This window comes from Balaenoptera ricei, chromosome 14 (assembly GCF_028023285.1).
Source record: "Balaenoptera ricei isolate mBalRic1 chromosome 14, mBalRic1.hap2, whole genome shotgun sequence".
In the NCBI taxonomy this organism is placed as follows: domain Eukaryota; kingdom Metazoa; phylum Chordata; class Mammalia; order Artiodactyla; family Balaenopteridae; genus Balaenoptera; species Balaenoptera ricei.
In genome coordinates this window covers 77,919,645-77,935,693 of record NC_082652.1, presented here as the reverse complement: position 1 = coordinate 77,935,693, position 16,049 = coordinate 77,919,645, and positions in this window count along the sequence as shown.

Sequence of the window (16,049 nt, the reverse complement as noted above, 5' to 3'; positions counted from 1 at the left end):
GTGCTAGAGATCCAGATACTCAATGGAAATTGCCTGAAATCTGTGTCTAGACTTCAACAACAACAACAAAACTGGGCTGTAGTGTATTTAAACCTAATTAGATCTTGGAAATGATTGTTTTTAGCAGGAATCACCTGGTTTCCTCCGAGTCAGACTGCCATCCAGAATCTTCATAAATCACAGCAGACAGCTTTATAGAGGATGCCCTTCCCTGGAAGGATGCAGAATAGATGAAATAACAAATGCAGACGCACCTGAGCTCACTCTCCTACTCTGCGATATTCGAGGCCATTGCCCCATTGAAAACTAGAGAGTAGTTTGGGACAAAAGCGAGCAAGTAACTTATAAAGTGTGACTAGCCAGGTAGCCCCCAGACAGAAGGTTTTCTGGTCCAGTTTCTGGTGGCATTAACTTTTTCATCACACGGGACAGCAGGATTTTCTGTAGCAATAATTTAGACACCCAAATTCTCACTACCTTTTTTCAGGGTGGTAGTTCCACACAGCTTCCACCACATTCTAGCACAGTTAGTCACTATCCAGTGATTTCTTTAATCCAGTGTAAGTTCAGAGTTCAGAATGCGGTATAATGGCTAAGTGCACAAACTTTGGATCGGAAGATCTGCTGGGTTCTAGTTTTATGACTTTGAATAAGTTACTTAATTCTCTGCCTCATCTATTAAAATGGGACTGAAAATATAGTGTATATAGAGTTGTTATCAGAATTAAAGGAGTTGATGTATGTAAATCACTTAGCTCTGCTTAGCAAGTAGTAGATAATAAATGCTAACTTATCAGCATTATCCTTAGAAGTGCAAATGCTTGTTTCATACTCGGTTTGACCTTGGTAAACCTTTTCCAATTACTTCTAGTGCCTTCCGCTTTTGTCCTCAGTCAGTGAACAAATGTTAGTCTATTACCTCCAGGTACCAAGTATGGAAATCAAGTCTTCTGGTCTTTATTGGTCTGGTCCTCATTAGTCTAGTCTTCTAGTCTTTTAAAATTGAGATTCAAGGGACTTTTTTCTAAGTATACTATATGCAAGTTTTTGCTTGTGCACCTGCTCATTCATTACCCTGTGAGTATCCTTCCCAATTTGACCAGGTGCATCTTATCCAGTACAGCTCAGCTGAGTACTGATGATGTCAGAACCCTCCCACCCCCTCCCCTGCTTCTCCTCTCTGCCTCAAGACAAGTGCCTCCCTCATTTCACTCGAGTCAGGGCCCTGTTTTTCACTTAGCAATTTTATATCCTATGCATTCACCTCACCCGTCAGCCTCCAGCCTCTACCTTGGACTAACATTACATTTTATGACTGGTCTTTTTCTCCGCTCAATCAAATGTTAATATTTTCCAATGTAATTTCACTCCTGTGGTTCTCTTATGGGGCCTAATGATACAGTAGAAAGAATGTGACCTTTAGAGTTAGCCCTGAATTTGAATTTTGATGCTGCCAGTCATTAAAGGTATGACTTTAGGCAAGTTAACCTCTCACCTTCAATTTCCACATCTGTAAAGAGTAGAAGATGATACTACCTGTTTCAAATGATTGTTACGAGAATTAAATGAGAGATAATTTCTCTATGTACACATAGAAAGTGTCTGGGAGAAGTAGATGCAGAGTTTATTAGTACTCTCAAAGTTGCCAGGTTAATTTTGGAAAAACACAATAAACAGTAATTCAACTATGCTCCAGTAAAATTAAAATATTAAAAAAATAAATAAACAGTAAGTCAGGTACCTTTTCTATATCAACCATTACATTTCTATAAAGATAGGAGAAAAACAGAGTGGAGCTCTGACTTTTAAATGCCCCTTGAAAGTTCATGCATGTCTACGGATAATATACTTGGGAGTTCTTCCTCCTTAGTTGAAAGTGACATAGGGCTTTGTGAATCCAGACAATTTGCAGGAAGCCTGTGGTTTCATTCTATAGAAATCCATTGATGTCATCTTTAAAACACTCACACATCTGGAAACTGACCCATAGCTTTTTTTCCTTTATGCGTTTTGACTAGAGTTGGTACTCTAACCGAAAATGCCAGAATGCCATTATTTTATATCTGGACAGATTTTCAAAGGCCCAGTGCAGGAGAACACCCAGAGGTCCTGGGATCTGTATACAACAGAGGGAAAGGAAACAGGAGTCTCGTGACTTAAATGACATTCCTTGTCTCCCACCTTATTCCATGCCCAGCACCCTTTGTGACCTCTGACTCAGCCTCTGTGTTGAGTACACGCAAGCCACTTTCTGACACAAGGTTCTCCACTTCCCTTGCTGCCCCTTCTTGCTACCATCTCCCAAGGGATTGGGGGGATTTTCCCATTTCAATTTCAACTTTGGAATAGCAGCTAAGCATTGCGTTAATATTCCATACCCTTCCTTCATGATGAATCATCCATGGCAGAGATTACATTTACTTGTCTACATTCACTCATTCATTCACAAATATTAATTGGATTCCTACCTTGTGCCAGGCTCTGTGCCAAATACTGTTAAGGGATGATTTTCATTTAGTTTTGTTTTTATTAAGCCTGTATTTTTTTTAGAGCGGTTTTAGGTGCACAGCAAAATTGAGGGGAAGGTACAGAGATATCTCATGTACCCTCTGCTCTCACCTACTTACAGCCTCCCCCATTATCAATATCCGCCACCAGAGTGGTACATTTGTCACAACTGATGAACCTACATGGATACATGATAATCACCTGAAGTCCATAATTTACATTAGGGTTCATCCTGGTGTTGTACATTCTGTGGGTTTAGACAAATGTATAATGATATGTATCCACCATTAAGGTATCATACAGAGTATTTTCACTGTCCTAAAAATCCTCTGTACTCTGCCTATTCATCTCTCCTCCCTCCCAACCCTTTTCAATCACTGGTCTTTTTACCGTCTCCATATTTTGGCCCTTTTCAGAAAGTGATATAGTTGGAATCATACAGCCTTTTCAGATTGGCTTCTTTCACTTAATGATATGCATCTAATATTCCTCCATGTCTTTTCATAGCTTGATAGCTCATTTCTTTTTAGTGCTAAATAATATTCTATTGTCTGGATGTACCACAGTTTGTTTATCCATTCACCTACTGAAGGACATCTTGGTTGTGTCTAAGTTTTGGCAACTGTGAATAAAGCTGCTGTAAAGATCTGTGCGTAGGTTTTGTGTGGACATACGTTTTCAGCTCCTCTGAGTAAATACCAAGGAGGGTGATTGCTAGATCATAGGGTAAGAGTATGTTTAGTTTTGTAAGAACCCCAAACTGTTTCCCACAGTGTCTGTGTCCTTCTGCATTCCCACCAGCAATGAATGAGAGTTCCTGTTGCCCACAGCCTGGCCAACACTTGGTGTTTTTGGTGTTTCAGATTTTGGATAAGTTGGTTTTTCAAAAAGAAAGTTAAAATCATGACTCTCAACGAATGTACAGTGAATACAAGTCAAAGATTTTATTTAACACATTAGTGAACGAGGGAACCGGAAAGGTGTTGTGACCACTTCAAAGGAGAATCCAAAGGCGAGATAAATATGTAAGCCCAGCAGGGAGCTGAGATGAATTAGCTTAATAGATGCAAACCAACTTCTTCCACAGTGGAGGAGGGAAATCCACTGAACCTCCTCCAACAGAATTTATCTATTTATAATCAAGAATTATTTGCATTACTATCAGTTTCCTACAACTTCTATCTCTCGGAGTTGCAAGATGCCTTAGTCAAAGGCAAAGAAAGGCATAGATAACCCAGATAGATGAGCTAGTTAGGACACCCATTACGTTCCACATCTTTGTTAATTCTTTCTTACAGTGCTTAGAATACAGGGTTGACTAAATCCAATCTCTGCTTGTGGCAAAGAAAGGGAGTGGTGAGTACTCTGTTGGCAGCAAGAAGGAAGGCTGAAAACACGGAGGAGAAAGTACCATGTGGGGCAGCAAGAGAAAAAACAAAAACAAAAAAACCCCTCACATACAAGGGAATTCCCATGAGGCTGTCAGTGTCTAGTTCAGCAGCGCTTTATGAGATGGAAGACATTCCCGTGTACAGCACACTCCTGTATACATTGCCACTTTCTCCTTCCTATTCAAGGAAACGTATCTGAGGAATAATACCAGGTATCATGATAGATACAACATTACGATAGGAAAAGTCTTGAATCAGATCTAATTTACTATCTACAATGCCAATCATTTATTATCTACAAAGCAAATCAGAAACTCTGATACTTAAATGATCAGCACTAGCAAATCACTGGGGACACATTTCAACTGAAGGCAGGAACCGCAGTTGACGTGATATTTCTCGTGGCCGTGAGCCACTTTGTTGGGGTTTTCAAAAGGGTGCTAACTACGTTAATCCACCCAACAGTCTTTTGACTTTGTGACACTAACAACTGCATTGGGCTACGATGCAATTTATGAAGAAATTAATCCAATAATATTTACCAACTACCAATCTGTACTCTCTTAGGATGTAAGAGGGATGCTGGCCTCGCCGGTGTTCCTCATCCTTGGTTGCACGTAAGAATCACATGAGGGTAGCCCAGTTCCTCAAAAAGTTAAACATAGAATTATCATATGATCCAGCAATCCCACTTCTGGAATATACCCAAAAGAGTTGCAAGCAGCAACTCAAACAGGTGCCTGTACATCAATATTTGTAGCGGCATTATTCACGGTAACCAAAAGGTGGAAACAGCCCAAATGTCCAGTAACAGATGAATGGAAAGGCAAAATGTGCTACATACATACAATGGAATATCATGCAGCCTTAAAAAGGAAGGAAATTCTGACGCACGCTACAACCTGGAAAGCATATGCTTAGTGAAATACTCCAGAAACAGAAGGACAAATATTGTATGATTCCGTTTATATAGGGTACCTAGAATGGGCAAATTCATAGAGACAGAAAGTAGAATAGAGTGGGGCTGGGGGACTGGGGGAAGGAAATAAGGAGTTATTGTTTAATGGATACAAAGTTTCTGTTCGGGATGATGAAAAAGTTCTGGAAATGGCTAGTGGTGATGGTTGCACAACATTGTGAATGTATTTATGCCACTGAATTATATACTTAAAAATGGTTAAAACGGTAAACTTTATGTTGTATATGGTTTACCACATACACACAAAGGAACCTTAAAACCCGAGAAACCTTAAAAACATACTGATACCTGGCTTAGAATCCCCAGAGATCTGATCTTAATCGGTCTGGGGTGTCTTTAGTTTTTCTTTTTTCTTTTTTTTTTTAATAGTAGTTTTAAAAGTCCCTGAAGTGATTCTAACGTACAGCCAGGTTTCAGAAGGGACGCTTAATCTCCAGGGTGGTGGTGCTCAGCCTTGACTATATATTAGACTCATTTGGGGAGTTTTAAAATACATTGGTGTCTGAGTCTCACACCCAAGATTCTTATTTAATTGGCTTGGGGATGCTGCCTGGTTACTGAGAATTTTTTCTTAGTTTCCCATCTGATTCTAATATGTAAGCAAGGTGAGAACCACTGCTCCAGGGAGAGCCCAGGATCTCTGCCTTTCATTCCACCTTTGGAGAGCAAGCACTTCCGTGTCTGTCAAGGATGAAACCAAGGGCATAGTGGGAAAGGAACTTCTGATGAGAGTCAGAGGCTCAACTTCTCCAAGGCCACTTGATTCTTTCTCTTTCCCTTCACAGTCAGAATGTTAAAAGTGGGAGAAGCAAAGCAGACCAGTAGAGAGTCCAGGAGAAAGGAGTGAAGATCTACCTATTAGGCTCATTCCTAAGGGAGAAAGGCTCTTTATTCTTCTGGCATCCAGCTCCTCCCAGCTTCTAACATGGGCACTGCTCCCTCACCATCCCTAGTCCCCACTTATTCCTTTCCTTCCCCAAGAGGGGCTCAGAGCTGACCTGTCCAGCCAGGATTCCAAAGAGCCAGGGCTGTTAAGAGTATCTCGATCAAGGGACCATAGCTCTGGGACTTCCCTGGCGGTCCAGTGGTTAAGACTCTGTGCTTCCAATGCAAGGGACGTGGGTTCGATCCCTGGTTGGGGGAACTAAGATCCCACATGTTGCATGATGCAGCCAAAAAAAAAGGTGGGTGGGGGGAACCATAGCGCTGGTGCATGAAAAATTAGCTAGTTTACCTTTAAAGGGTCATCTAGATGGTGGACATACATCATGCCTTGATTGATCCTGACTTACCTTCAGCCAATCTTTCGTCGCTTTTATCTTCCTTGGTATTTGTATTTCTGTTCTTCTGTATAAATACTGGCTCAGTCTGCTTATTAGGTCCTGTTGCATCCTGCCATCTTGTTTGTGATCGCCCTGCTCCAGCTCTCAGTCCTTGGAAGCAAGGCCAACTGGACCAGGTGGGGTGGATTTAGACACACAGCTGAAAAGCAACGTGAGATCAGGGTGGCCCCTGGAAGACAGCATGGAGAGAACACATGAGGCCAGCTCTACTCTAAGCCTTGAGGTAAAGTAGTGGTTCCCCATTAGTCTGTGCCATTCCATCAGGGTGGAGTCCCACCATAAGGGTTTTGGCTGATGACTTACCCAATTATAATGAGGACACATTGCAGGCAATGCCCCCTGTATAACACGTCCTTCTTCCATATATATGTCCCTTGGGAAATGAGCAGACATTGGCAAGGAGACTTGGGGTTCCAGATCCTGGCTGTCCGTTCAGACATAGCAGACAAGGGACACAAAATATAAAATAGAACCCATGTTTTCTAGAAGCCTATGATCTAGCTGAGGAGAGAAATTTTATAAACATGAAAAAGTGGCAAAGCAAGATTTTGGACCTTAGGATTTCTATACTGGTGTATGCAGTTTAGAAGTTTTCCAGAGACTTTTATCAAAAGCCCTAGAGGTGGGCCAGGAACGAAGAGAAGTAAACTAGGATTAAGGATGGTAGACTCAGAGAGTGAAAGGAGTCTGACCAGTGAAGGCATGATTATTTCCTGGATAATACTGATATAATTTTACTTTTTAAAAAATGTGACACCTATGACTATTCCCAGTTGAATGACAATATTAGCCTTTGTAGGTGAGCACATTCAGGTGGAAAGGTGAAAATACACTAGTGCTGGCTCTGCTCCGTGCTTCCAAGGGTGACGTGTTCTCAGTTTCTTGGGGGTCACTGATGGAGGGATCTGACTGTGAACATGGTGTTATGTGCCAAGAATTGATTCAAAACTCCTGACAGCTCGGGCTCTCCATCAGAGCCTGGGACTTCCTAGGTGTGGTACCCTGAGGACATATTTGGTGGCTCCGATTGAGGGTATGGACTAGATGCTTTTTAAGCCCCCTTCAACATTAAGGTTCTGAGTGGAAGGGCATGAGGTCTCAGAGGAGAGCATGTGATCAAAGACTAGCCCTGGGGCTTCCCTGGTGGCGCAGTGGTTGAGAATCTGCCTGCTGATGCAGGGGACACGGGTTCGAGCCCTGGTCTGGGAAGATCCCACATGCCGCAGAGCAACTGGGCCCGTGAGCCACAACTACTGAGCCTGCGCGTCTGGAGCCTGTGCTCCGCAACAAGAGAGGCTGCGATAGTGAGAGGCCCGCGCACCGCGATGAAGAGTGGCCCCCACTTGCCGCAACTAGAGAAAGCCCTCGCACAGAAACGAAGACCCAACACAGCCAAAAATAAATATTAAAAAAAAAATTTAATTAATTTTTTTAAAAAAAGAAAGAAACTATAAGACTAACTGGACATGTTTTTTTTTTTTTAATTAATAGCTACTCTATTTATTTATTTATTTATTTATTTTAGCTGTGTTGGGTCTTCATTTCGTGCGAGGGCTTCCTCTAGTTGCGGCAAGCGGGGGCCACTCTTCATCGCGGTGTGCGGGCCTCTCACTATCGCGGCCTCTCTTGTTGCGGAGCACAGGCTCCAGACGCGCAGGCTCAGCAGTTGTGGCTCACGGGCCCAGTTGCTCCGTGGCATGTGGGATCTTCCCAGACCAGGGCTTGAACCCGTGTCCCCTGCATTGGCAGGCAGATTCTCAACCACTGCGCCACCAGGGAAGCCCCTGGACATGTTTTTAAAAAAAAACAAAAGACTAGCCCTGGATGGTGATCACAGCTCTCCCAGTATCGTGGACTACTTCCAGTTAAGCAAATTAACATATAAATAAGATTATTTGTGGGGGGCAGAGGGGAAATATTTAAATGACTGAAGGTTTAAATTGTAACATATTAGTTATATGCTCAAATTAGGTATCGAGAACAAACAATGCTGTTTCAGGAGAATGGACACCGTATTAAATTAAAATGCAAATAATATTTATTGGTTGAGGGAAAGGGGAGAAGAAGGTGCATGTTTAGTCAACCAACAGTTTAAATCATACTTAAGGCCTTTAAGCATTAGTTATTTGCTAATCCTTACATGCTAATCATTCATTTGTTCTGTAAAGCTACGTCAATGAAAACTTTTCTTTGAAGCATTTTTTGTAGGAGGCTAGTTGAAATTATGAGTAAAAGGGCATTTATTTAAAATATTCTCTAATTTAAGCTTTTCACTGAGTGACTCTAATGAATTTAATTTACTGAGGTTTTGCTGTATATAGATCAGAGCACTGAATCTACTGGAAATTTTTGTGGTATCATAATAAAGATAATCAATAATAATTTCATGATAATGAGAATAGCTTGAACAAGTATGTATGTGGTCACCTGTTTAACACGATATTCATGGAAAGTCAGCCCTAAAGAGCACCCAGTTGACTTAGGCCAACACCTTCAATTTCAGATGAGAGCTCCGTGGCGTAGAGAGGTTTTCTGTCTCTTCTTAAGCCTCTACCATAGTAGTTCTCAAAGTGAGGGCCCTGGCCCAACTGCATCAGCTTTTCGGAAATGCAGATTCTCAGGCCCCCCCACCAAACCTACTGAAAAAAACTCGGGGCGTGAGCCCAAGAAGATGTGGCTGAACCAGCCCTCCAGGTGATTACGATCCACAGCAGTTTGAGAACTGCTCCCCCCAACTCTAGCTTTAAAATATCTTGAGACAATAACTTCTCCAGCGACACAGAGAATTACTTCCTGTTTTATGTCTAAATTTATCTCCCTAAAGCTTTGCAGGGCGTGGCACACAGTCTGTACAAGTGCAGAGACACCTTTACGGGTAACAGCGCAGAGTGGGGCTCAGCAGAAGGGGGAGATGAAGACAGGGCTGGCGGTGGGCAGGGGCTGGGGAAACAAGGGCTGGTCTTTGCCCCTTCCTATTACCATTGATCGATAATTTCCTAATCTGAGATCCATTCCAAAGAGGGGCACGGCACAGTTTCATTTGGGGTCTGGGTTTTTAAGACAAACAACACGGAGCCGAGGGAGTGCAGAGTTGGGGTAAAACTTAGGAGCGATGTGGTAGAGACATGGGTGTCTCTGACGCTGGCCAACATTGTTCCACAAGTTGTCTGAATAAAGCAACGTAGAATGGAGAAGGGTCTAGCCCTCTGGGAGCTGAGCACAGACAAGCTAAGAAAGGCTCCAGATGACTGGCTGGGATCCAGGGCAGGATTCTGCTCCTCCCCACCCACTCCTGCCAAGCCAGTGTTAGGGGAGAAATCCAGGGATTCAGGGTACCCAAGAGATGGGGGTTCAGGATGCCGAGGGAGCCGTGTAGGTGGCCTGACTGTGTTTCTGAGGTCTTCACGATGCTGTTTGGAAGGACTGTTCTGTCTGCCTAGAGTGGCACTCTTTTCTCAGAAATATTGCTTTTCAATGCGTGGTTCATTGGGAGCCCCCAGTTTCTTACCAGTCTGCTTCCTCAACCCAGTGATTGGCTGGAGGTAGGCGCGTTGCCCAAGCTTGGCCAGTCCTGGGGATTTCTGACCTTCACCTTGATGAAGAGGGTCTCAGGCTATCTCAGGGGGCAAACCTGTGAGGTATGAGCCTGAGCTGGCTGGTGGTCATGTCCCCACCGGCTGTGTGGACTTTTCCCACAGGGGGAGAAAGTGACCGGTACCCTGAGAGAAGCAGAAATGAGAGGTGGAGAAAGTAGTGTTCCGTCCCTGGCTGTGGTTGCCCCCGAGGCCCAGCTCACTTTTCACCTTTCCTTCACTGCAGTTGGCTGAGCCAACAAATTTGCTTTTTTGCTGTAGGGGAGGGAAAAAAAAACCTTTTCCTCCACCCTCTTATCTTCAGTACCTGGGTCCTGTGAATTACACTGGTAAGCAACAGATGAGCTGGAGAAAATGTTTATTTCATTTGCACACGGGAACCATCAAAGGAAGTAGATGCCTCCTTAACTGGTTGGCGTTAAAGAATTATATACCTAATTTAGTAGAAGAGGGGGAGGGGAGAGAAAAGGCTTCTTATGGGAAGAACAAATAGGTTTCTTTAAGAAAGGCAAATGGGTTTTAGGAAAATAGATGGGAGAGGAGAAAGTTCGTGATAACGTTTGTCTATACAGGTATGGGTAGTCTTTCCATCTTCTTCAGGGTCATAACAATCCCCTGGAGAAGGGAATTGGGTTAGGTTTTATTTGTGTTCTTTCTTCTGGGGGTAGATCCACCCTGCAGAGGAATTTATGGCAGCCTTATTTCCCAGAAGTTACTGCTTTTAGTCAAATAAGGGAAGCTCCCAGAGGGCTTTGTGTGTGTGTGTGTGTGTGTGTGTGTGTGTGTTTATCTGTTGAATCTCAAATGTCTTCAGCCTAAAATGATCACTATACCAAATATTTTGGTATATTTTGGAGAGGTATATTCTGAACCCCTTCATTGCCTAAGCCAATTTTGTACCCTTTAGGTACTGTGCCTAGCTTCACGACATCTTTCTGTAGATGCTTTAACTAGCAAGACACCCAGTAGGTTTTTTTAAAAAAATATTTTATTTTCTAAGTGGATAAGCAATCAATTCATACTAATTATTTTAGACTTAATTTTTTTTTTTACAGTAGTGTTAGGTTTACAACAAAATTGAGAGGAAGATACATAGATTTCTCATATACCCCTGGTACCCACACATATATAGCCTTTCCCGTTATCAACATCACTCACCAAAATGATACATTTCTTACAATTGACAAACCTACACTGTCACATCATAATTACCCAAAAGTCCACAGTTTACCTTAAAATTCACTCTTGGTGTTACACATTCATTCTATGGATTTAGACAAATGTACAATGACATATAGCCATCATTATAATACACAGTATTTTCACTGCCCTAAAAAATCTTCTGTGCTCCCCCTATTAACACCCTCCACCCTCATCCCTGAAAACCACTGATATTTTTACTGTGTTCATAGTTTTTTCTTTTCCAGAATGTCATATAGTTGGAATCATACAGCCTTTCCAGACTGGCTTCTTTCACTTAGTAGTCTGCATTTAAGGTTCTTCCACATCTTTTCATGGCTTGCTGGCTTATTTCTTTTTAGTGCTAAATAGTATTCCATTGTCTGGATGTACCAGTTTATTTACCCATTCACTTACTGAAGGACATCTGGGTTGCTTCCAAGTTTTGACAATTGTGAATAAAGCTGCTATAAACATCCGTGTGCAGATTTTTGTGTGGACATAAGTTTTCAACTCCTTTGTGTAAATACCAAGGAGTGTGATTGCTGGATTGTATAGTACGTTTTGTTTTGTAAGAACCCCAAACTGTTTCCCACAGTGTCTGTGTCCTTCTGCATTCCCACCAGCAACGAATGAGAGCTCCTGTTGCCCACAGCCTGGCCAACACTTGGTGTTGTCGAAGTTCCAAATTTTGGTCCTTCTAATCTGTGTGTAGTGGTTATTTTTAAAATTATGCCATCTGCTTTATAAATCCTGCATTGAGTATTCTTGTACCTCTTTAGAATGTGGTGTCTATTTCAGGGGCCTCAGCTGAAAATTTCATTTTACCATCCTGTTACACTTATCTTCCTTAACTTGGTATCTTCCCAAGCTCACTGATATCCATAAACTTGTAGATTTCAAAGTTCACATATCTTCATGATACATAGCAACGACTTGAAAGGGCTATTACCTTCCTCCCTTGAGAAGCATTTCCCTTTATTCCTACCCTTCATTTACTGTCATTGAGCCAACACTTGAACCTTTGCGCACTCTTTAATATCGTAATGACCATGTGGTTAGAAAAATTTGCTTGTGTAGAATTTTGCCAAAGAATTTTATCACTATAAATAATTTACATCCACTTATTTGTACAATTTTAATCAATTATCCTTTCTTTTTTCTGGAAAACATGTTACTATTCACTCAATGGATTGATCATTCTTGCATTTAGATGCTCCTACATTTTATGATAGATTCCTCTTAGGGTGTCCTCTGGAACAAATATATATTTTTTTGCATGGAAGTAGCATTGGCAGCTTGATAGTCTCTAGCTCAGCGGTTATTTGTAACATCAGTTTTATCAACAGTAACACAGTTTCATCCATAGCTGTCTTCAGAGCTCTTCAAAGGATACTGCCTAATTCTGTTAACTTAATATTCAGGTGATTTGCCAAGTGAGTTTTAAATAGCTTCTGTTTAATCGAATGCCTTAGACCTATTTGCTTCAAAAGACATTTGGGAACAAGATTATCCCTCAATGATGGCATAAAGAAAAGACCAAGGCAGAGAAAGCTTCACTGCTGCAATCGTGTCATTCCCGAGTGCACGTTTGCACTGCATTGGTCTAGTACACAACGAAATAACATGGACTCTAAGTTTTGACTGTAAACTTTTGGTTTCACCTTGTTATGTTTCCTCCCTTTGTGGTTAGCCACTTGGGAGGGGATTTCCGGAGATGCAGGCTATATAGTTTGTTTCCCAAAATATTTTGTATTGTTTTGGGTAAGAGAGTATGTTGCCTACTCTGCAAAACCTAGGTCTCAGAGAGCTAATACGACTTATAGCTGTAATAACATGATCATAATTTGTCTCGGTGGTGAGGGGAGGTGCCTCTATTATGACACATTCTTTCGTAAGAAAAGAAAACTTTAAAAAATATATTCTTTTTTTAATTTGGTAAAATACACATAACATAAAATTTACCATTGTTTCTTCCAGTTTATATAATTGACCTACGGCACTGTATGAGTTTCAGGTGTACAGCATAATTATTTGACTTATATACACCACGAAATGATGATCACAATAAGTTAAGTGAACATCTGTCATATCATAGAGATGCGAAATTAAAGAAATAGAAAAAAATTGTTTTCCTTGCGATGAGAACTCTTAGGATTTCCTCTCCTAACAACTTTCATATAAAACACGCAGCAGTGCTCATTATATTTACCATGTTGTACATTACATCCCTAGTACTTCTTTATCTTATAACTGGAAGTTCGTGCCTTTTGACTGCTTTCCTCCAATTCCCCCTCCCCCTATTCCCCATCTCTGGCATCCACAAATCTGAGGTCTTTTTCTATGAGTTTGTTTGTTTTCGAAGTATAACTGACCTGTAATAATATGTTAATTTCTGTTAGACAACATAGTGATTTTTTTCTATACATTCCAAATTTGGTAAAATACACATAAAATTTACCCTTTTAACCAATTTTATTTATTTATTTATTTGTTTTTTAATTTTTGGCTGTGTTGGGTCTTCGTTGCTGCGCGCAGGCTTTCTCTAGTTGCGGCGAGCGGGGGCTACTCTTCGTTGTGGTGCATGGGCTTCTCATTGCGGTGGCTTCTCTTGTTGTGGAGCACGGGCTCTAGGCACACGGGGTTCAGTAGTTGTGGCATGCAGGCTCAGTAGTTGTGGCTCGCGGGCTCCAGAGCGCAGGTTCAGTAGTTGTGGCACACGGGCTCAGTAGTTGTGACACATGGGCTTAGTTGTTCTGCAGCATGTGGGATCTTCCTGGACCAGGGCTCGAACCTGTGTCCCCTGCATTGGCAGGCAGATTCTTAACCACTGCGCCACCAGGGAAGCCCTAACCAATTTTAATTGTACAATTAAGTGGCATTAAGTTCTCAGCGTTGTGCAACCATCACCACCACATATTCCCAGAACCTTTTCATCATCCCAAACAGACGCTATTTAACAATAACTTCCCATTTCCCCCTTCCTCCAGTCCCTGGTAACCTCTATTCTACTTTCTGTTTCTGTGAATTTGCCTTTTCTAGGTACCTTAACATAAATGGAATCATACAATATTTGTCCTTTTGTTTCTGGCTTATTTCACCATAATGCTTTCTAGGTCCCTCCATGTTGTAGCATGTGTCAGAATTTCCTTCCTTTAGAAGGCTGCATCCATTGTATGGCTATAGAACATTTTGTTTATCTGCTCATCTGATGATGGACATTTGGGCTGTTTCCACCTTTTGGCTATCGTGAATAATGCTGCTATGAACATTGGTGTATAAGGATCTCTTTGTGTTCCCATTTGTAATTCTTTTGGGTGTAATCTACCTAGGAGTGGAATCTTATGGTAATTTCACTTTCTGAGGAACTGAAGAAAGGAAAACTTCTGAAGTATTGTACTTTTTCTTCACTAACCACAAGTTGGCTCTGCAGTCCCCAAATATGATGTAACAGAATGTCTCAGAATACACTGTTGCCATTTAGAGCCATGAGGTTTGAGGTCATGGGTACACTCCCACAGCCTGTGAAATGCTCTAGAAACTGGTTTGGTATTCCTGATAACTGATACGGGTTGGGGGAAGCAATTCACTTTGGGGTATCTTGTCTGAACCAATGATATCTCTTTACAGAAGAGCTCCAGGTCTTTTTCCAAGAGCACCCTGCTTTTCAGGGCAACTCCCAAACTAACAGTGCATCCTTGGATTGATCCAGATTGGGGTCTTTATAGAACTGGACTAAATCCCAGGGTTGCTCCGGGCAAGACTTGAAAACCACCTACCTCTTCCTAAACTGCCAAATCACACTCATCACCAAGTCCTGCCAGTTTTAATTTTTCCGTATCACTTGATCCTATTTTCTCTCCATCTCTACTGTCACCCTCCTAGTCCAGGTTACCCTCACGTCTCTTGTGAACTCGTGCGATAGCATCTCTCACTGGTCTTTCCTCATGTACCCTTGTTCTCCACACTGTAGCCAGAATGATTTTTGAAATTCAGATCTGATAATGTCAGCAACAGGAGTTTGGTGGAGGGAGACCAGACAAGAGGATTATTAAGTTCATATGGAAAAATAAACAGGTGATAACCAGGAAGTTTTTGAAAAACAAGAATAATGATAAAAAGACCAGCTCTAGGGCTTCCCTGGTGGCGCAGTGGTTGAGAATCTGCCTGCCAATGCAGGGGACGCGGGTTCGAGCCCTGGTCTGGGAAGATCCCACATGCCGCGGAGCAACTGGGCCCGTGAGCCACAATTACTGAGCCTGCGCGTCTGGAGCCTGTGCTCCGCAACAAGAGAGGCCGCGACAGTGAGAGGCCCGCGCACTGCGATGAAGAGTGGCCCCCGCTTGCCACAACTAGAGAAAGCTCTCGCACAGAAACGAAGACCCAACACAGCCATACATACATACATACATACATAAATAAAAAGAATGTAAGCAGACAAGAATAGCATTAAAAAAATAAAAAATAAAAATTAAAAAAAAAAAAAAAAGACCAGCTCTAGCAAATATCAAAATAGATTTAAAAAGCCATAAGTACTAAAATGGTTTTACATCATTGCATGGCTAGACAGATCAGTTGAACAGAATGTAGAACCATAAAAAGAGACCCCAAATAGATGAGAACTTAAATTATAATGAAGATGGCATTTCCAATCACTGGGGAGATTTGATTTTGAATAATTGGGTGTTGAGACAAATGGTAAAAATGTTTTCTTAATTCATGTATCACACCAAAACAAGTTCCAACTGTATCAGAGATTTAGATAATATTTTTAAAAACTGAAACCACAAACGTGGTACAATAAGAGAATTCAGGAGAATATCTTCCCGCCCAGTATTCACTGAAAAACTCCCACCATCCCCACGAATTTTAAGAATTCAGGGAATTCACAGTGTCAAAACAAATGAATGACATACCCGAGTTCAGAGGAGGGAGGTTGAGGAAGGCTGGAATGGGAGCTGCCGGGAGGAGGTGGAAGGACAGATGTCAGCAAAGCTACATGGGAGAGATGATAATAGAGTGTGTTTGAGGAAAAGTGAAGAGATGGGCCAATAGG